The 22467-nt window shown below is 40.0% G+C and overlaps 1 protein-coding gene and 1 pseudogene across 2 annotated transcripts in view; one reads left to right on the top strand and one right to left on the bottom strand.

The window, feature by feature from the left end:
* The window catches only part of ANK2 (ankyrin 2), a 685755-nt gene that overhangs the window by 570446 nt on the left and 92842 nt on the right, over positions 1–22467 (bottom strand). The window lies entirely within an intron of this gene.
* Positions 15544–17360, top strand: LOC100980508 (eukaryotic translation initiation factor 2 subunit 3, X-linked-like; annotated as a pseudogene).

Here is a 22467-nt window from a genome sequence, read left to right as displayed (position 1 = left end):
CATCAAGAAATTTCCCAATTTTCTGCAGACACCAACTGAGTGCCCTACAATTTAATTCAATTCTGACACTGACTACCCAGAGTTAACGCAGACACCACAGGTTAAGGGCTCAGTTCCACAAGACTGCCCCCAACTTCAAATAAAAATCACAAGTAGTGGGTACCCAGGTTACCCACACTTTTGTCCAGCTTGGCTACAAATTGGGGGTTCCCATGACTGACTCCGTCCTTAGGTTTGATAATTTGTTATAATAGCTCACAGAACTCAGGGAAACACTTTACTTATTATTACCAGTTTGTTATAAAGAATATTATAAAGTACAGAAATGAACAGCCAGATGAAAAGGCATGTAAGGTGAGGTCTCCAAGTCTCCAGAGTGCAGGAGTTTCTGTCCCCGTGGTGTTTGATGTGGTCCCAACATGTGGATACATTCACCAACTTGGAAGCTCTCTGAATCCTATTGTTAATGGTTTCTTTTTATGGAGGTCCCATTACAGAGGTATGGTTGATTAAATCTTTGGCCATTGGAGACTGACTCAATCTTCAGCCCCCCCTCCCCTCTATGGAGGTGTGGTGGATCTGAAAGTTTAAATCCTCTAATCACATGGTTGGTTTCTCTGGCAAAGAGTTCCCATCCTGAAGCTATCTAGGGCAGGCCCCTGCCCCCACCAAGAGTCACCTCATTAGCATAAACTCAGGTTTGGTTGAAAGGGCCTTATGAATAGCAAATTATGCTAATCTCTCCTCATTATCTAGGAAATTACCAAGGTTTTATGAGCTCTGTGTCAGAAACTAGGGATGAATATTAATATATGTGTTTGTTTATATATCACAATATCACAGTTAATTCTTTTACACTTATTTAATTGAACACCTATTATGTTCAAGTCACTGAAAATGATACCAAAGTGCATGATATTCAATGGGTTTATAATCTTGTTAGGGATATACTGTTTCCACACAAATATCTGAAATATAGTTGCTAAATCAAATACATAGAAAGTAATGCAGTTAAAGTAGACAAAGAAAGTGAATTCTCGCCAGTGGTGGTGGCTTACACCTGTAATCTCAGCACTTTGGGAGGCCGAGGTGGGCGGATCATTTGAGGTCAGGAGTTCAAGACCAGCCTGGCCAGCCAACATGGTGAAACCCCATCTCTACTAAAAATAGTAGACTTTGAGACTCCATCATAAAAAAAAAAGTTTCTTTTTGTATTTAGTTTCTTGGAATTTTGCTGATCTCTCTAGCTAAAATTAACTGGCAATTTAAAAATAGCACTGTTCAGGTACCTACCAACACTCCCCATACAGTGATCTTTTGCCACTATTTCTTATAATATGAGCTAAGTGAAGTGCGAAATGTGGCCTCACCGACAAATTGTTCCTTCCAAAATCTATAGAGTTAACAAAGGTTTAATATTCAAAAGATTGTCACTACTCCTAAACTCTAGCACAGGCTACCGTCATCACTTGTCTCCTGGACTACAGCAACAGCTTCCAGTTGTCCTCTATAGAGCAAGCAGAATGTTCTCTCTCTTACTTAAAACTCTCTCAGCCTGAGCAACATGGTGAAACCCCATCCCTAAAAAAAATTTAAAAATTAGCCTGGAGTGGTGGTACACACCTGTAGTCCCAGCTACTCAGGAGGCTGAGGTGGGAGGATCCCCTGAGCCCAGGGAGGTTGAGGCTGCAATGAGCCACAATCATGCCACTGCACTCCAGACTGGGTAACAGAGTAATACCTTGTCTCAAAAAAAAAAACAAACAAACAAACAAACAAAAAAACGCTCTCCAGTCATTTTCCATCTCATTTAACTCCTCATCATGGCCTCTAACACCCTTTAATGAAACTATATAGATGCTTCTTAAGTAGCTTCCTTCTCCAGTAAATAACATACTGAATATTTCTCTCGTTGGCTGAGTTATTGTTCATTAGGTAATTAACACTTGTTTTCTGAAATTCATTTATTTCCTCAGGAAAGACTATAAGAAAATGAACTATTGAATTAAAGGATGCGATCTTATTTCAAAGTAATAGTGTTTAGGCAAGATACATAACTGCCTGCCCAAAGACTACAGCTCCCAAGCTCCCTTGCAACTCAGTGTGGCCTTCTGAGCAGAATTTCTCCTTTCTTGCCTCAAAGAACATTGCTTGCCTTAAACTTCTTTTGTTTCCTTTATGCAAGCTAAAACACAGATTTGCCTGTGACCTCACTTCAACCACACAGCTTTAACGGGGAATGGCAGAGCAAATGAACAGAAGAAAACTGGGCCACTAAATTACCACAGAAAGCAGAGTTGACCTTCTAACCTGGACGACTCATTCATACTGCATTCTTGTCAGCATTGAGGCCTATTTCTTTTAAGGGAAATCTGGCTGGGTGCAGTGGCTCATGCCTGTAATCCTAACACTTTGGGAGGCCAAGATGGGTAGACAGCTTGAGCTCAGGAGTTTGAGACCAGCCTAGGCAACATGGCAAGACCCTGTCTCTATGAAAAATAGAAAAATTAGCTGGGCATGGTGGTGCAAACCTGTGGTCCCAGCTACTCAGGATGCTGAGGCAGGAGAATGGGTTGAGCCTGGGAGGTTGAGGCTGCAGTGAGCCATGATCACGCCACTGCACTCCAGCCTTGGTGGCAGAGTGAGACCCTGTCTCAAAAAATAAATAAATAAATAAATATAATATAATTTGGTAGAGGAAAAATAGTATAGAAAGTTGAAAATGATTCAATGATTACTATTCATCGGCATTCTGTCTTTTAAGAATTGCTTGTCCACATTGATTTTTATTTTTACTGAATTTTTAATATGTTTCTTTATTCTGTTGAGCTTCATTGTTTGCCTTTAAATTCTGCTTTTGGGAAACATGTTGAAGTGTTTTATTGTCATCATTTGTAATTTTTCCATTGTTTTTTTTCCATTGAAAGTTTCCATAATGACCAGATTTTTTTTTGATTTTTTTTTTTTTTAGACAGAGTCTCACTCTGTTGCCCAGGCTGGAGTGCAGTGGTGCAGTCTTGGCTCACCACAACCTCTACCTCCCAGGTTCAAGCGATTCTCCTGCCTCAGCCTCCCAAGTAGCTGGGACTACAGGTGCACACCACCATGCCCAGCTAATTTTTTTTATTTTTAGTAGAGACATGGTTTCACTATGTTGGCCAGGCTGGTCTCGAACTCCTGACCTTGTGATCCACCCACATCAGGCTCCCAAAGTGCTGAGATTACAGGTATGAGCCACCGCGCCCAGCCGATGACCAGATTTTAAACTCTAAATACCATTCCTCACTAAAAAGAACCAGGGCTCTTTGGGGAAAAGGCTGATTTTAAATCTGAGGCAGAGAATGTATAAGATGAGCTTAGCACATTGTCTTATAGCAGAAAGCAAGGAAATTACTGAAGAGAAGTAGGGTCGTGTCAAAGGACAGGAATCAACGTGGAGAGGCCCCCAAAAGCCAACTTCACCAAAAGCATCTTTTCTAGTTACTATGGCTATGTAAAAAGTCATGCCAAACTTAGCTTAAAACATTTATTTTTCTCACAAATCTGTAGTCTGGGAAGGGTTCAGAGGGTTAGCTGGTTTCTACTCCACTTAGCATCATTTGAGCATCTCAAAAGCTGGAGAATGAAATCCTCTGAGGGTTCATTCACTCACATGTCTGGTGCCTGAACTGGAACATTGAGGAATGGAATAATTAGGGCTCCTTAATCATCTCTGCGTGCCTCTTATGTTGCTTTTCCTTATGGTCTTTTAACATGGTGGCTTCAGGGTGGTTGGATTTCACTAAAAGCATGTGTCCCAAGAGAGTGCCAGGCAGAAGCAATGGAGATGTGTCAATATCACATTATAGGAAGACCATGTGAGACTGAATATATTGGTGTATCCTGCTTTGGTAAATACAATCTATCACAGCATCATAAAGAATACTATAATTGAGTGACACACTTGAATATATAAAAGTCCTAATGATACTCAGCCCAGAATGAAAAGACATATTTGCCCCTCATTGAGGTAACTATTATACCAATTCCTTACACGAAAATTAGTTGAGAGTTAAGTATGAATTCTTTCTTTTCCAAATGGAACTCTGTTTTGGCATAACACATAGCTCTTTTTTTTTTTTTTTTTTTTTTTTGAGACGGAGTCTTGCTCTGTTGCCCAGGCTGGGGTGCAGTGGCGGGATCGTGGCTCACTGCAACCTCCGCCTCCTGGGTTCACGCCATTCTCCTGCCTCAGCCTCCTGAGTAGCTGGGACTACAGGCGCCCGCCACTACACCTGGCTAATTTTTTGTATTTTTAGTAGAGACGGGGTTTCACCGTGTTAGCCAGGATGGTCTCAATCTCCTGACCTCGTGATCGCCCGTCTCGGCCTCCCAAAGTGCTGGGATTACAGGCGTGAGCCACCGCGCCCGGCCGGAGTAACACATAGCTCTAATTAATAAGGCGAACTCTATTAGAAGAATCTTAGTTAATGAAAGCAAAAACACTAACAATTGGAAAAATCACCATTTTGCAACTTGTAATGGAGTAACTGGTTCAGACAACAGTCAGCAATGGGTGCCAACAGCATTGAGTATAAGGTTGATAAAGGCACTGGATACTAATCTGCTGCTGAGTTCTTAGCACACAGAATATTTACTTGTCTCAAGGGGGGAAAATCGTAACTTTATAATAGAGAGATCTAGTAATTTCCCCATTTACCATTAATCTAAAGATCGATCTTAGTATCATAAAAAGTAACACAACTAAGTATTGTACAACTCTTGATATGATAGGATATAATGTTCACAGCATCACCCATGAAACACACTTGACAAAAATGTTTTACCTGACATCAGTAACAACTTTAGATCAAAATTTCCAGTCTCCAGGAAATACAGCAGAGAGTTACCTAAAATTTAAATGAAACCAGAAGGAAACAATCATATAAATCCAGAAGGTGGAATTCTACCGGAAAACTGATCCAGTCTCGTGGCCGGGCGCGGTGGCTCACGCCTGTAATCCCAGCACTTTGGGAGGCCAAGGCAGGTGGATTACGAGGTCAGGAAATCGAGACCATCCTGGCTAACACGGTGAAACCCCATCTCTACTAAAAATACAAAAAAAAATTAGCCGGGCATGGTGGCAGGCCCCTGTAGTTCCAGCTACTCGGGAGGCTGAGGCAGGAGAATGGCGTGAACCCAGGAGGCGGAGCTTGCAGTGGGCCGAGATCGCGCCACTGCACTCCAGCCTGGGCGACAGAGCGAGACTCAGTCTCAAAAAAAAAAAAGAAAGAAAGAAAAAGAAAATTGATCCAGTCTCTTCAGCAAGAAAATGTAACAAAACAACAACAACAAAAAAGCGGGAAGGGGCTGTGCGTGGTGACTCACGCCTGTAATCCCAGCACCTTGGGAAGCCGAGGGGGTGGATCACCTGAGGTCAGGAGTTCAAGACCAGCCTGGCCAACATGGTGAAACCTCGTCTCTACTAAAAATACAAAAATTAGCCGAGCGAGGTGGCGGGTGCCTGTAATCCCAGCTACTCAGGAGGCTGAGGCAGGAGAATTGCTTAAACCTGGGAGGCAGAGGTTGCGGTGAGCTGAGATCGCACCATTGCACTCCAGCCTGGGTGACAAAGTGAGACTCCATCTAAAAAATAAAATAAAATAAAATAAGCAAGAAGGAAACAGAACTTTTCTCAACTAACAGAGAAATATGAGCCATAGCTCACCACATATTAAGAATCATGCAGGTCATTGACTGGATCCTGATTTGAGCAACTTGGCTGGAAAACACACTGGGGCCAACAGAGGAAATCTGGATGTATACTGGGTATCAGAAGATAGCAGAGAATTATTTAATTTTGTAGCTGTGCTCATGATAAAAGTAGTGTGCTCGGTTAAGAAAAAAATCTTTATTTGGCCAGGCACAGTGGTTCACACCTATAATCCTAGCACTTTGGGAGGCCAAGGCAGGTGGATCACCTGAGGTCAGGAGTTCAAGATCAGCCTGGCCAACATGGTGAAACCCCATTGCTACCAAAATATATATATATATATATATATATATATATATATATATATATATACAAAAAATTAAAATATCTTTATTTTAGAGATACTAAAGAACATAATGGTAAAGCAACATTATAATTTACCTCCAAATGCTTTAAAAAAATAAAGTAAATATGACAACATGTTAGCAATTGGCAAACCTAGATAAGAAATATACAGGTATTTGTTATACTCTCTATTTATTTTAATATTTGAAATGTTGTACAGTAAAATGTAATAAAACAGAACATTTCTCCCCAAATGCAGGGATTTTCTAAGTACTCAATTCTAATTTTTCTAATTTTTGTGTTTTTGGTTTATTTTTTGAAATGGGCTCTCACTCTCACCCAGGCTGGAGTGCAGTTGCACGATCACAGCTCACTGCAGCCTTGACTTTCCCAGGCTCAGATGATCCTCCCACCTCAGTTGTTGTATTTTTAGTAGAGATGGGGTTTCACCATATTGCCCAGACTGGTCTCGAACTCCTGGGCTCATGCTATCTGTCCGCCGCAGCCTCCTAAAGTGCTAGGATTACAGGTGTGAGCCACTGTGCCTGGCCTGGTTTTATTTATTTATTTTTATTGATTTATTTTTTTTTAGACAGAGTCTTGCTCTGTCGCCCAGGCTGCAGTGCAGTGGCGAGATCTCGGCTCACTACAACCTCCGCCTCCCAGGTTCACGCCATTCTCCTGCCTCAGCCTCCGGAGTAGCTGGGACTACAGGCACCTGCCACCATGCCCGGCTAATTTTTTGTATATTTAATAGAGACGGGGTTTCACCGTGTTAGCCAGAATGGTCTCGATCTCCTGACCTCGTGATCCATCCGTCTCGGCCTCCCAAAGTGCTGGGATTACAGGCGTGAGCCACCGCGCCTGGCCCTTATTTATTTATTTCTAACCATTTAACATTTAATTTAAACTACCAGGAAGTTTTTTTGAAGTGTTTTGTCTTTCCCCAGTTACCAAATGAATTGTCCTAGAAAATTTATTAAATAGTTTGGGCCGGGTGCAGTGGCTCACGCCTGTAATCCTAGCACTTTGGGAGGCTGAGGTGGGTGGATTACCTGAGTTCAAGAGTTCAAGACCAGCCTGGCAAACGTGGTGAAATGCCGTCTCTACTAAAAATAAAAAAATTAGCCAGGTGTGGTGGCACACACATGTAATCCCAGCTACTCAGGAGGTTGATGCAGGAGAATCACTTGAATCCAGGGGGACAGAGGTTGCAGCGAGCCGAGATCGCACCACTTTACTCCAGTCTGGGCAACAGAGAAAGAATTTGTCTCAATAAATAAATAAATAAATAGTCTGTATGTCCCCAGTTGTTATACCCATTTGTTTTCTATTAAGTTATGGATATATCAGAGTCTATCTCTGAAATAACTATTCCATTGATTTGTCTGTACCAGTGTCATTTTCATTTAATCATTATAGCCTATGTAGTGATCAACCAACCTTCTCTTTCTAATTTTCAAAGTCATTATTGTCTATTTATTTTTCTAGGTGATTTTTGGAATTTGCCCCCAGCCCCACAAAAATACCACAGGTGTTTCTGTCTTCTTGTTTTCTATTGAGTTTTCATTAAAATTGAATTGGGAAGAATTATCATCCCTACAATACTGACAACTAATACTTAATCCCACTTAAATTTTAAGAGCTGAAGTTTGTATTTCTTCTTTGTATTGTATCATAATTTGCTTTCTTTAAATTCTCCAACCACACTGGTTTTAGTTCTGCTCTCTGGAGTGACATAATATTTGATTACTCCTTCTTTCACATAATGGGAGAGAGTAATTATGCTCCCACTTTATTCAGCCATTTCCTATTTGACATGATTTTTGCTGTCTTCATCATCCTGCTCACCCACTTCCGGATATGCTCCACTTTGTCAATATTTCCTCTTGAAATAGGGAACCCAGATCTAAGGACTCAAGACTCCAAATGTGTGTGGTCTGAGAATCACAAAGAAGTGGGATGACTATTTCCCTTACTCTGGACACTCAGCTGTTATTAATGCAGTGTAGATTTGTATCCCCATGTCTTGGCAGTACTCTTCACTACTGGCTCACATTGAGCTTGCAGTCAACTAAAATCACTAGAACTTTCTCACTGACTGTTCTTAAAATAGACCTTCATTTTCTTGAACATAAGCACATGAATGCTGAATTATTTGTACATAAATGGTTATATAAATCCTGATGAGATTTCATCTTTTCAATATTGGTTTATCATTTCAGCCTAATTATAAATCCCAATTCTATTTTTCAAAGCATTAAAACTTAGTCATCTGCAAATTTAATAAACATGTCTTTTTTTGGTCTCATCCACAGTCTGACAAAGAGCAAAGGGCCAAGTCCTATAACAAAGCAACCAAATGCTGTTTCTGGGGAATTGCCCAAGGCCAGGTTGAAATAGTGGATTTTCAGCATTTCTTTATTAACTAGGAGACCTATGAAAGAAAAGACCAAGGTTTCTTTCATCTCATTTGCTCTTCGTAAACCCAAACTTATTCCTACTGATTATTTCTCCCTAATCTAAGTACTCACAAACCACCTATTTTAAAATTCAGTCTAAATGTTGCTGAGGACTAATGTGAAACCTAAGTATACATCAAAATCCAAATTTTACCCCCTTTCTAAAAACATGGATAAAATTCACCATCATCCAGAACCTTTGCCATTCTCCAGCTCTCCTCAAAGAATAGTAACTGTTCTGCCCATTTTCAGTGTTCTGCCACGTTCTTCCTTACAACCTGAAACTGTGAACTCATTATGAGACTTAAATGCACTTCTGTGACGGTATCTGCATAAATGTTTGTCTCCTCAAGCAGATTTTTAGTTCCTTAAAAACAATATGCAATCTTATTCAGTTCAATTCAACTGACACTTAATGAGTTTCAGGTATTTTAATAGCAACCGTGATAGGAGACAGGAAGGCCCCTACAAAAGAATGACAGGAACAGAGTTGCAGCACAGCACAGTGTGCCTAGAGACTAGAAACAGTTCTACACTGCTTAATTGAGATGTATGGAGCAGCAGGACATGAGGATGCAGAGGTAGTTAAAAGAGCGCTCCATCAGAGAGGGCCTTGGAAGCCATGCTAATAAACACCAGCTTTATCCGATAGAAGAGAGTTGGAAATGGGCCACCCAAGACCCAGATTATTCCCCTGAAGACTCATTTTGTTTTCCCAGCACACTCTTAAACAAAGAAAAGAGGATTCCTCAAAAGACTAAAAATGGAACTGCCATAAGACCCAGCAACCTCACTGCTGAGTATACATCCAGAAGAAAGGAAATCAGTATATATATTTTTTCATTTTTTTCTTTTTTGAAACAAGGTCTCACTCTGTCACCTAGGCTGGAGTACAGTGGCATCATCACGGCTCACTGCAACCTCAGCCTCCCTGGGCCCAAGTAATCCTCCCACCTCAGCCTCCCCAAGTAGCTGGGACTACAGGCATGCGCCACCAAGCCTGGCTATTTTTTTTATTTTTTGTAGAGACTGGGTCTTGCCATGTTTCCCAGCCTGGTCTCAAACTCCTGGGATCAAGCAATCCTCCTGCCTCAGCCTCCCAAAGCACTGGGATTACAGGCATGGGCACCACACCTGGCCTGAAATCAGTATATTGAAGAGATATCTGCACTCCCATGTTTATTACAGCACTGTTCACAATAGCCAAGATTTGGAATCAACCTAAGTATTCATCAGTGGATGAATGGATAAAGAAAATGTAGTATATATACACACAGTGGAGTAGTATTCCAGCATAAGGAGAATGAAATGCTGTCATTTGCAACAACATGGATGGAACTGGAGAACATTATGTTAAGTGAAATGAACCAGGCACAGAAAGACAAATTTCACATGTTCTCATTCATACGTGGGAGGTAAAAATTAAAACAATTCAATGGAGAGTAGAATGATCATTACCAGAGGCTAGGAAGGGTAGTGTGAGGGGGAGAAATGTGGCGATGGTTAATGGGTGCAAAAATATATTTAGAGAGAATAAGATCTAGTTTTGATAACACAATAGGGTTACTATAATCAACAATAATTTATGGTATATTTTTAAATAACTAAAAGAGAGGAATGTTGGAATGTTTCTAACACAGAGAAATGATGAATGCTTGTTATAATGAATACCCTGGTTACTCTGATGTGATTATTACACATTGTATGCCTATATCAAAATATCATATCTACCCCATAAATATATACACCTATTTTGTACTCATAATAATTAAAGGCTTAAAAATTTTAAAATGAAGATAGAAAAGTCTGCATGTGGCCGGGCGCAGTGGCTCACGCCTGTAATACCAGCACTTTGGGAGGCCAAGGCAGGTGGATCACGAGGTCAGGAGTTCGAGCCTGACCAACATGGTGAAACCCTGTCTCTACTAAAAATACAAAAATTAGCCAGGTGTGATGGCATGCGCCTGTAATCCCAGCTACTCAGGAGGCTGAGGCAGGAGAATTGCTTGAACCCGGGAGGCAGAGGTTGCAGTGAGCCAAGATCACCCCATTGCACTCCAGCCTGGGCAACAGAGTGAGACTCTGTCTCAAAAAAAAAAAAAAAAATCTGCATGCCTATCTGCTTTGTCACAGTCCCTACACCCTTGTTTTACACCACCCCAGGAACATTGGCTCTTGAAGAAATGAACCCTTGTCTAGCTTATTTACGACAGTGCCTAGATCAGTGCCTGGTGCATAGCGAGCACGAAAAATGGTCTGTTGACTGACTTGTTGGCCTGGCCCATTTTGGTTCATGTTACCTGGTACAATGGTAGGCAACCAATAACAACTGCCGCAAATACTTCTGGTTTCCTCTCATTTCATAAAAATGTATGAAGCTTAGTTTTAAAATTTCATTTTTTTAAAGAATTTCCCATTTCTCTGGCACCTGCTTGTCTTTCAACATCCTCATGATGTAATTATACGTGTCTTTCATTTGACTTTTTGAGGCCTAATTTTCCTACAAACAGTGGTCTGACTCAGCCCAGCCCTCCTTTCCGTGGCTACTTCACATTCAGGGATGATCTGGTCACATCCTTCCTCAGTGCTAGTCACTTCTACATCTCCAACCTATTCTTCCTGGGTGTTCAGAATAAAGTTCTGATTAACCGTTCTTATTGGTTCTTCACCACTCTGTGAGGCACAATTTTTGTGTCCGTTGCAATTTTGTTTCTTTTTTTGAGAAGGGGTCACAATTCATCAGCCAGGCTAGAGTGCAGTGGCACAATCACGGCTCACGACAGCCTTGAACTCCTGGGCTCAAGCAATCCTCCCGCCTCAGCCTCCAGAGTATCTAGTATTACAGGTGCGTGTGCCACCATGCCTGGCTAGTTTTTTGTTTGTTGTTTTTGTAGAGACAGGGTCTTGCTGTGTTGCCCAGATGAGTCTTGAACTCCTGGCCTCAAGCAATCTCCTGCCTCACATGTTCCAGTTTATATTTGCATTTATATTTGGAAAATATCATCCATGTCCTCTATATGGGTCTTGAATTCTTGGCTTCAAGCAATCCTCCCACCTCACATGTTACAATTTATATTTAGAAAATATCATCCAAGTCCTCGATATCTTCTGGCATTCTATAACAAGCTCCCTCAATGAGTTACATTGTGTTTTGTTCTCATGTTATCTATATGCAAATGCTCATCACTTTCGATTTCCTCAATTTTTGTCCAAGGAGGTAGCTTCTTGAAATGCAGTGCTAATGCCACCATAGCCCTGTCCCTTCATACACTCATACATATGCTCATAAATAGAAAATCAAACAACTATACCATCAGAGCTGCTTCTCTTGAATAAAGTATTGTTTTAAAAACTGTGAGATTGGCCGGGCACGGTGGCTCACGCCTGTAATCCCAGCACTTTGGGAGGCCAAGGTGGGCAGATCACAAGGTCAGGAGATCGAGACCATCCTAGCTAACATGGTGAAACCCCGTCTCTACTAAAAATACAAAAAAAATTAGCCAGGTGTGGTGGCAGGCGCCTGTAGTTCCAGCTACTCGGGAGGCTGAGGCAGGAGAATGGCGTGAACCCAGGAGGCGGAGGTTGCAGTAAGCCGAGATCACGCCACTGCCCTCCAGCCTGGGTGACAGAGCGAGACTCCATCTCAAAAAAAGAAAAAAAAAAACCGTGAGATTGGTCATACGTCAATGATTATAAAAGCTGCAATGTATATAAGGGGCTTCATTATACTATTCTCTCTATTACACTATTTGGCTATAAGGGGCTTCATTATATTATTCTCTGTCTATTATACTATTTGGAAATTTAAATATTAAAAATACTTTTTAACTCTTTGCAAAATTGTCATTTTATTTCTTTATTCAACAAACATCCACTGATCAAACATGCTAAACAATACAGAGATTAAGACATAGTCTCTATATATGGTTACCAAATAGAATACAAGAGGCCTGCCTTGTTGAATTTGAATTTAGATAAACAATAGTATATTTTTTAGTGTAAGTATGTTCCATGCAATATTCGAGATATTTATTCTCTCACAATTCTGCACGTAGAAATTCTGAAATCAGTTTCACAGGGTTGAGATCAAGATGTCGACAGGATTGTGCTCCCTCCAGAAGCTCTAGAGGGAGAATCTGCTCCTGCCTCTTCCAGCTTCTGGTGGCAGCCAACATTCTTTGACTTGTGGCCGCATCCATTACTCCAGTCTTCAAGGCTTCCATTTTCAAATCACGATCTACTCCTCCTTTCCCTAGCCTTCTCTTCTGTGCTTGTGTCAAACTGCCCTTCTGCCTGCCTCCTATAAAGGCACTTGCCTATCGCTTATAAAGTAGGCTTTTAGGGCCCATCTGGATAATCCAATATAATCTTGCCATATCAAGATCCTTAATCACATTTGCGAAGACCCTTTTCCAAGTAAGGTAACATTTAAGGGTTCCTGGAATTAGGACCTGATACCTTGAGGACCATTATTCAGGCTACTATAGATGCTATATAGATAACTACTACTATATATCTACTACTATGATAGATATTCTCGAGGGAATACTGGAGAAACTTGAAAGGAGATCAAGGAAGAGGCAGATGTCAAGACAGGCTTCCTAAATCAGTGGTGTCAGAGAATATAAATCACTAAAAGCAGCAGTTATAACAACAGCCAGTAATCAGACCAATCAGAACAGACACAGGCTATAAATAACCACTGCAGCCTACCAGTGAGTACCAGTTGAGCATCAGTCTTGATAAGAGATGTAATGTTGGATGCTTGCTACAGAAGAATAAATAAGAAGTAGCAACTGGATGACAAAAATCATTTGCACACGATTCCTAACATATCACCTCGGGAGGAATCATGGGCAGGAAGATTGCCCCATATAGTTTGAGGCGTATCGTTTTTGTTTTTGTTTTTGTTTTAACTCCTATGTTGTCGATATTGCTCTTCAAAAAAAGTCTACATTGCCTGTCACTTCAAGTATTTTTTTCAACCCAATTTGCTCAAAATTTCTACTTAATTATTTACTTAATAATTTTAATTTTTTTCATAAAAGTAAGTTGCTTTGTGCAAAAACAGCATGGCAATATAAGGTTATATAAAGGAATAATGCCCCTCTCCTCCACCTAATCCCACTTCCCAGAGATAAGCACATCAACAGATACATCAAGGACTTTATCTGTCAGCCAAGATTGCGCCTGCACTCCAGCCTGGGGAACAAGAGCGAAACTCCATCTCAAAAAAGAAAAGAAAAGCCAGTGAGGCTGACTTTCTCAAAAGGGGTTCTTCATTTGAACACAGAGCACAAAAAATTGAGTGACTATTTCTCAATTCTCCCAACGATGGCAAATAACTGGTACCATTCTAGACGCAGAGAGAAGTTAATTCATTACATGCAATGAATACCTTACAGCTATTAGGACTTATTTCACTCCCAGAACTCCAGAGGGCCTGAATCATATGAAGTAAATTCCTGTGAGATATAAATATATCATACACACACACACACACACGCTAGATTTGTACTATATCTCACTATACTAGTATATATACTAATTGGTAAAAGAAAATGCATATCTGCAAAACTAGAATACAGTAGCATTGCTAATCATAATGTGGGTTGAAAAAATGTAGTCTGAAGAGTGGAAGGGTTAGGTGTTTTTAAAGGATACTTTAATTGGCCTATCATATCCTGCTGACTCAGCCTTCTTCCCTCGAGAGAGGCCAGAATATGAGCTCTTGGAGAGAAGGAACGACATTTGTCGTGACTCCACATTTTGCTGAAATTTGAACTCCTAATAATTAACATCGTGCATGGCATATACTCCATTTCATTGACCCAATGAATGGATGGATGAATAAGCTGTGTTATATTGCTTCCTAGATTATTTTCTATAGGTAGTTAATTTTACATGTGGTGTGTGGATTCTTGTTCATTCTTTCAACAAGAACCTTCTATGTGAGTGAATCCTAGGCTAGGAACTGAGACAGGTTATGTGTTGTACATCAGAATTCATGTTATTAAGGATTAATCTACTGCTTTACACATTTTAGTCATTATTTACAAAAAAAAAAAAAAAAAAAGAGGTGGGCTGGGCGCGGTGGCTCACTCCTGTAATCCCAGCACTTTGAAGGCTGAGGCGGGCGGATCACCTGAAGGCAAGAGTTACAAGACCAGCCTGGCCAACATGGCAAAACCCTGTCTCTACTAAAAATACAAAAGTTAGCCAGAAATGGTGGCGTGCGCCTGTAATCCCAGCTACTAGAGAGGCTGAGGCAGGAGAATCGCTTGAATACAGGAAGCGGAGGTTGCAGTGAGCCAAGATCCTGCCACTACACTCCAGCCGGGGTGACACAGCGAGACTTCATCTCAAAAAAATAAAAATAAAAATAAAAATAAATAAATAAAAATTTTAAAAGAAAGGAAAAAATGTTGGAGAGGACGTAAAGTTGGAACTCTTGTAAACTGCTGGTAGAAATATAAAATGGTGCCACTACCCTAGAAAACAGTATGGAGGTTCCTCAAAAATTAAAAATGGAATTACAATATGATCCAGCCATTCCATTTATGGGCACATACCAGAAAGAATCGGAAGCAGGCACTCGAACAGGTGTCTGTGCACCCATGTTCATGCAGCATTATTCACAATAGCCATTTGCCCATTGAAGCAACACAAGTGTCCTTCAATGGGCAAATAGATAAAACAAAATATGGTATATACATACAATGGAACGTTATTTAGCTTTACAAAGGAAGGAAATTCTAACACCTGCTACATTGTGGATGAATCTTGAAGACGTTATACTAAGCAAAATAAGCCAGTCACAAAAGGACAAATAGTGTGACTCCATTTATATGAGGTACCTAAAGTAGTCAAACTCATACAGACAGAAAGCAAATGGTGGTTGCCAGGGACTGGGGGATAGGGAATTATTTTTAAATGGGTATAGAATTTCAGTTTTGCAAGATGAAAAAAGATCTGGAGACAGATAGTGGTAATGGTTGCACAACACTGTGAATGTACTTAATGCCACTGAACTGTACACTTTAAAATGGTTAAAATGAGCTCCACGCCAGGGGCTCTAGGCACCATCAGACCTACCATGGACAAGCCAAGACAATGGTACCAACCTGAGTAAGTTAGATGGCCAGTCCTGGCACTACCACACCCTTGTGCTACACCAGTGGGGCTAAAGAAACCATGCTATGCATGAGGATGTTACTGAGTGGACTCTACTTTTACACAAAGTTATCAAGCAGATGAGCCACAACTAATATAGGTACAATTGATCATGTTGCTCATAGAAAATCCATAACTGTGGCCAGGCGCGGTGGCTCATGCCTGTAATCCCAGCACTTTGGGAGGCCGAGGCGGGAGGATCACCTGAGGTTGGGAGTTCAAGACCAGCCTGGCCAACATGGAGAAACCCCATCTCTACTAAAAGTACAAAATTAGCCGGGGTGGTGGTGCATGCCTGTTATCCCAGCTACTCAGGAGGCTGAGGCAGGAGAATCGCTTGAACCCGGGAGGCGGAGGTTGCGGTGAGCTGACATCATGCCATTGCACTCCATCCTGGGCAACAAAAGAGAAACTCTGTCTCAAAAAAAAAAGAAAATCCATAATTGTAAAAACTATTTCTGTCATTCACATGTCAGGTTCAAAAATGAACTGTAAAGAAATATTACTATCAAGTTTGGACACATTAAATGCCAAGATTATAAACTCGATGACTCAAGTTTCCTCGGCCAGAATGTTACAGATTCTGTGGAAGTAGTACACCTTGATGAGTTTCCTATAAATATTCCAGGGACCAAAAGAAACTTTGAACTAGTCAGACATGTTTCCTTGGTTGACTGTCCTGCCATGATATTTTGATGGCTACTTTGTTGAACGGTATAGCAGTAATGGATGTGACCTTTCTGTTGATAGTCGGCAATGAATCTTGTCCTCAACCTCAGACTCCTCTGAACACCTGGCTGCCATAGATATTATGAAGCTGAAACATACTTTCATTCTGTAAAATAAAATTAATTTGGTAAAAGAAAGTAAGGCTAAAGAACAGTATGAACAGATCCTTTAATTGTATTAATATAAAGTAGAGTAGCAGAAGAGCCTCCTATTATTTTCATTTCTGTTAAGCTGAAATACAATCCTGAAGTTGTCCGTGAGTATATAGCAAGGAAAATTTCAGTACCTCCAAGAGACTTTACTTCAGAACCCCAACTTATTGTTATTAGGTCATTTGATGTTAACAAACCTGGCTATGATATTGATGATATTACCAGGGAGTACAACTGGTGGCAGTATTTAAAAAGGTGTATTAAAGGTGGTCCAGGAGACAGGAGTCAGACTTGGTATTGTTCCCAAAAATAGTGAAGGAAAACTCATGTGTAAAACAATCATTTCCAAACTTGTATCACTTTTTGCAGAATACAATGATCCTCAGTACACTGCTCCAGGGAGTCTTATGGGAGTTGGAACAAAAATTTACCCAACATCCATAGAATGGCAGGGCAGGTGCTTGGTGCAGTTGGAGCTGTACCTAAGATCGTCACAGGACCAGAAATGTCCTATTTACTGCTTAGACAGCTTCTAGGTGTATGTATAGAAGAAGGCAAAAAAACAGAAAAAGTACAAAAGCTGTCCATGAGCGAAGTTCTTATAGTAAACATACGATCTCTGTCTACAGGAAGAAGACAGTGCAGTCAAAGATGATTTGGGTAAAATAGTTCTCACTAATCCTGTGTGCACAAAAGTAGGAGAAAAAAATTGCCCTTAGCCAAAGAGTTGAGAAACATTAGCATTTAATTCGTTGGGATCAGATAGGAAGAGAAGTGGCCATGAAGCCAACAGTAGATGACAAGTGAAGAATTACAGTTAAATAACACAGTTGGGCAAACTCAGAATTTCTCTTAGTAACCTGAGGGTGTATTTTCAAAACCAAATGAGGGAATACATTTCACAGCTCATTACCTTTGTAGAAACTTGTCAGGTGATCCTCACTTTTTGTGATGAAAATTTAACTTCTTCTACTTAAAGAGTTGGATATATAATAATGTCAAAAATGGTATGTTGATCAATTTAATATACATTTTAGCAGACATTGATCATTGTTAAACACTTTCAGATTTGTACTTCAATGAGCTTTGAAATGAAACTGCTTGTTACAACAGACCTTTGTTGTATCACACATACCACTGGACCTATCTGAAATAAAGTTTTTATTTTAAAAAACAAAAGAAAAGAAAAAAAAAGAAGGTGGCCAGACATGGTGGCTCATGTCTGTAGTCCTAGAACTTTGGGAGGCCAAAGTGAGAGGATTGCTTGAGGCCAGAAGTTCGAGACCAGCCTGAACAACATGGTGAGAACCCGTCTCTATTTAAGTTAAAAAAAATTTAATAGTTAAAAAGGTAAGTTTTACGATATGTATGTGTGTGTGTATATATATATAGATAGATATATAGATATATAGATATTTGTTTTTTTGAGACGGAGTTTCGCTCATGTTGCCCAAGCTGGAGTGCAATGATACAATCTCGGTTCACCGCAACCTCCACCTCCTGACTTCAAGCAATTCTCCTGCCTCAGCCTCCCGAGTAGCTGGGATTACAGGCATGCACCACCACATCTGGCTAGTTCTGTATTTTTAGTAGAGACGGAGTTTCTCCATGTTGGTCAGGCTGATCTTGAACTCCCAACCTCAGGTGATTTGCCCACCTCAGCCACCCAAAGTGCTAGGGTTACAGGTGTGAGCCACCACACTCAACCACGATATGTATATTTTATCACAATTTTTTTAAAAATTCATCTCAGCCAGGTGCTGTGGCTCATGCTTGCAATTGCAGAACTTTGGGAGGCTGAGGCAGGTGAACCACTTGAGTCCAGGAGTTGGAGACCAGCCTGGCCAACATAGTGAAACTCCATCTCTACAAAAAATACAAAAATTAGCTGGGCATGGTGGTGTACACCTATAGTCCCAGCTACTCCCAGAGTCTGAGATGCAAGGATCGCCTGAGCTGGGGAGGTTGAGGATGCAGTGAGCCATGATCACACCACTGCACTCCAGCCTGGGCAACAGAGTGACAACCTGTCTCAAAAAAAAAAAAAAAAAAAAAAAAAAAAAAAAAAAAAAAGGCTGGGCACAGTGGCTCACGCCTGTAATCCCAGCACTTTGGGAGGCTGAGGCAGGTGGATCACGAGGTCAGGAGCTTGAGACCAGCCTGGCCAACATTGTGAAACCCCATCTCTACTAAAAAAACAAAAATTAGCCAGGTGTGGTGGCAGGCACCTGTAATCCCAGCTGCTCAGGAGGCTGAGGCAGGAGAATCACTTGAACCCAGGAGGCAGAGGTTGCAGTGGGCCGAGATCGCACCACTGTACTCCAGCCTGAGGGACAGAGCGAGACTCCATCTCGGAAAAAAAAAAAATTTAATCTAGTTCTCCTTTCTAATCCTGTACCTGGATCTTGACATTTATCTAACTTTAGGGTCTGTAGGTCTTGTTCATCTTTCATTGAGAGAAATATTTATACACTTTACCTGAGCACTGAGACTCTGTGAGCAACTGGGGCCACTCTTGGGTTACCTTTCCCTGGAATGAAGGGCTAGTTATCATCATGTCAAGTCTCTGAGTAATATATCCAAACATAAATCTCCCAGGAATCTAGTTTAATTGTATTTACACTGAAGTTAGAGTGGGTGTTAGGGATGGGGCACAGTGGAGAGTGGTAATCTCAATCTCTCTTCCACATTTATTGGAAAATAACATCCACAGATAAGATGGCTTCTGGGATTGTCCAGTGCTCTCTGTCCCTACTTCTATTATTGCAAAGTTTAGTCTCCAAAGGAATCCAAAAGAAGTCAAATTAGATTTGTAGGGGAGAGAGAGAAAATTTAAAATTATGCAGCATGTACCAGATACTGCTATTGTTGCTTGACATTCATTACCTAATTTGATTTTCATAACAAACATGTTATCATCTTTGGACTAGGAGACAAATCTAGTTATTTTCTGACTCCAGAGCCCAGGCTCATTCTATTCTATTATGCTCACAGTTGCCTAGAGTCCATTTCTGTCACTGCCTCCTCCTGGAAAAAGCTGTGTTACCCTAAAATCAAAAATCTATAGCCAAACTTTTATGTTGGCAGGCAAATGAGACTCCTGACACCAAGTTTACTCTTTGATGAAAGCACTTAATACTGATTCCCTGTTAAAATAGTTTGGGGAGGAGGGAGAGAAGGGGGAATGGCAGAAGAAAGTGCTTCTTTATCTCTGCATTCAGTACCTCCCTTGGCTCAAAAAAGAAAACAGAGCAACAAACTCATATAGATGAAAGAAATTAAACTTGATGCCTGAAAATCACTAAGCATAAATTTAGGCTTATATATTGTACTTTGCTACAAACAAACTAGACCTTTTTGACTTAATCATACCTAAATTGCTTTTCCAGGAGTATTGGTCATGGGATTATTTTGCTTTATTAGCTAGGAATAGACAAAGCAATAAACAAATAAGATAACTACATACTCTGCTTCTATCAATCACTTAATCAACTATCTCCCAACAAATGATCTGATTCTTCTTCCAAACAAGAAGACTTGTCTATCAAAATACTACTTTAAGGACATCAAATCCTTACAAATAAAATCTTAATACACATCAACAAATTTTATAAGACATCCAAGTTAGAAATCCGTGCAAATAAACTATTAACTGCATGAAAACTTTCCAAAGGATTTTCATAATCTTTTATAGCTTATCTTAAATTGAAATTCACATTTTGTCACAAAAGCACTTCAGAGTTCTGTGTTTGCATTGTAAAATGTCTTCTGACACACTGGATTGGGGTAAAGTCAACAATTAGTTACTCTATAAACCAAATAAAATGTGATTATGGGGTGCTGAGGAGCTGCTTGTTACTCAATGGAGAAAATTATTGGCTGGGCACAGTGGCTCACGCCTGTAATCCCAGCACTTTGGGAGGCCGAGGCAGGCAGATCACTTGAGTTCAGGAGTTCCAGATCCTGGACAACATGGTGAAACCCCATCTCTACCAAAAAAAATAGCCAGGTGTGGTGGCATGTGCCTGTTGTCCCAGCTACTCGGGAGGTTGAGGTGGGAGAATCATTTGAACCTTGGAAGCAAAGGTTGCAGTGAGTCCAGATTGCACCACTGCATTCCAGCCTGGGCGACAGAGTAAGACCCTGTCTCAAAAAAAAAAAAAAAAAAAAAGAAAAGAAAATTATTTTATTTCTATCTGAGCTTTGGTTTTCTCATTTATAAAAGATAGTATATAACAAAATCATCTCTTAGTACATTTCAGTCTTTAAGTTTCTATCATTTGGTTATTCAGTAATATGATAAACCAAAATATAAAATAATTCCTATCTAATTGTTAGTATGTAATGACATAGTGAGAAAAAATTATTAACAGGGGTTTTCAGAGTAAATAACAATGATAAAATCTACTTCTCTTATTACTACTTTTCTAAATTATTATTTGATACCTAATATGCCTTAATATCATTAAATTCTCTGAAAAATATAAATATTATTCTGGCCTTTCATATAACTAATTTCACATTAAAACCTTAATTTCTTAAAGAAACACGTTTAGATTTGCCTTTTTTTTTATTCGTGCAAATTTATGGGGTACATGTGCAATTCTGTTACATGCATAGGTGCATGTAGCAATCTAATAATGGTCAAGTCAGCACTTTTAAAAACCTTTACTTATTTACAATTTGTTTTAATTTCTTTGACAAAATGATTTAACAAACGGCATCACAAGATCTAAAAATTTAATTTTAAGTTTTTCTTACATTTTTAATACCTATAAGTTTTTAATAGTATAAATTGAGGTTCTCCTTGAAGTAAACCACATTCTTCTGGTTTTATTTTAAAATTTTGGATCAAAAGGAATTGTAAGTTTACATTATCCAAAAAAGAAAAAAGAAATGTAGTTTTGAGGTAGCAGATGGGAGGTTTAAAAATAATGCACTCATTTCCAAAAGATGCTATAATAAGCATGTTTCAGCTTTATAATAAAACAACAATAAAAGAAATAGCATACCATGCAAATAAAATTCACATCTTCCTTTATAATAGGGCAAAATTTTTCTATCCTTCTCCTTTCTTTGGGGTCTATGTTTCTCCGTGTTTCTAAAATAGTAGTAACTCAACTAAGCAGGGAAGATGGAAAATTATAGAATGTGTAGCATCTCTATGTTTCTTACATACCTTGTATCAGATGAAATTAGTTTCTCATAAACCTTGTATCCGACAAAATATTTTTCTGCTATAGTTATATAAAATATTTATTTTTGAGACCCACAGTAAACACCAAGCACCTAAAATGACAACCATCCTTCCCTAGTAACCATTTTATAGTTATCAACAATGCTGATCATTGTAGACTGTGGATCCTCTTTAATACTAAAAGGATTCAAATTCCATGGCAATACTACTTGTACAGTAAGAATGCTTTCAAATCCTCCAAATGTTTAGTTGTCACTAGGTCCAATTCTGATATCCTGCCTGATGCAAAATTTACATCAGTGCCTACTAAAAAAGGAACTAAATATAAGGATGTGTTGTCGCAGGGCACGGTGGTTCACACCTGTAATCCCAGCACTTTGGGAGGCTGAGGCGGGCGGATAGCCTGAGGTCAGGAGTTCGAGACCAGCCTGACCAACATGGAGTAACCCTGTCTCTATTAAAAACACAAAATTACCCAGGTGTGGTGGTGCATGCCTGTAATCCCAGCTACTCGGGAGGCTGAGGCAGGAAAATCACTTGAACCCAGGAGGCGGAGGTTGCAGTGAGCCGAGATCACACCATTGCACTCCAGCCTGGGCAACAAGAGCAAAACTCCGTCTCGGAAAAAAAAAAAAAAAAAAGAAAGGATGTGTTGAAGAACAAAATAAAATGTGGTTTATGTTCTGTAAAAGTAGTTACCAGCATCTACTAACATAC

The sequence above is a fragment of the Pan paniscus genome, chromosome 3 (assembly GCF_029289425.2).
Source record: "Pan paniscus chromosome 3, NHGRI_mPanPan1-v2.0_pri, whole genome shotgun sequence".
In the NCBI taxonomy this organism is placed as follows: domain Eukaryota; kingdom Metazoa; phylum Chordata; class Mammalia; order Primates; family Hominidae; genus Pan; species Pan paniscus.
The sequence above is the reverse complement of the archived record's forward strand: the minus strand, read 5'-3'. Positions and strand labels throughout refer to the sequence as shown.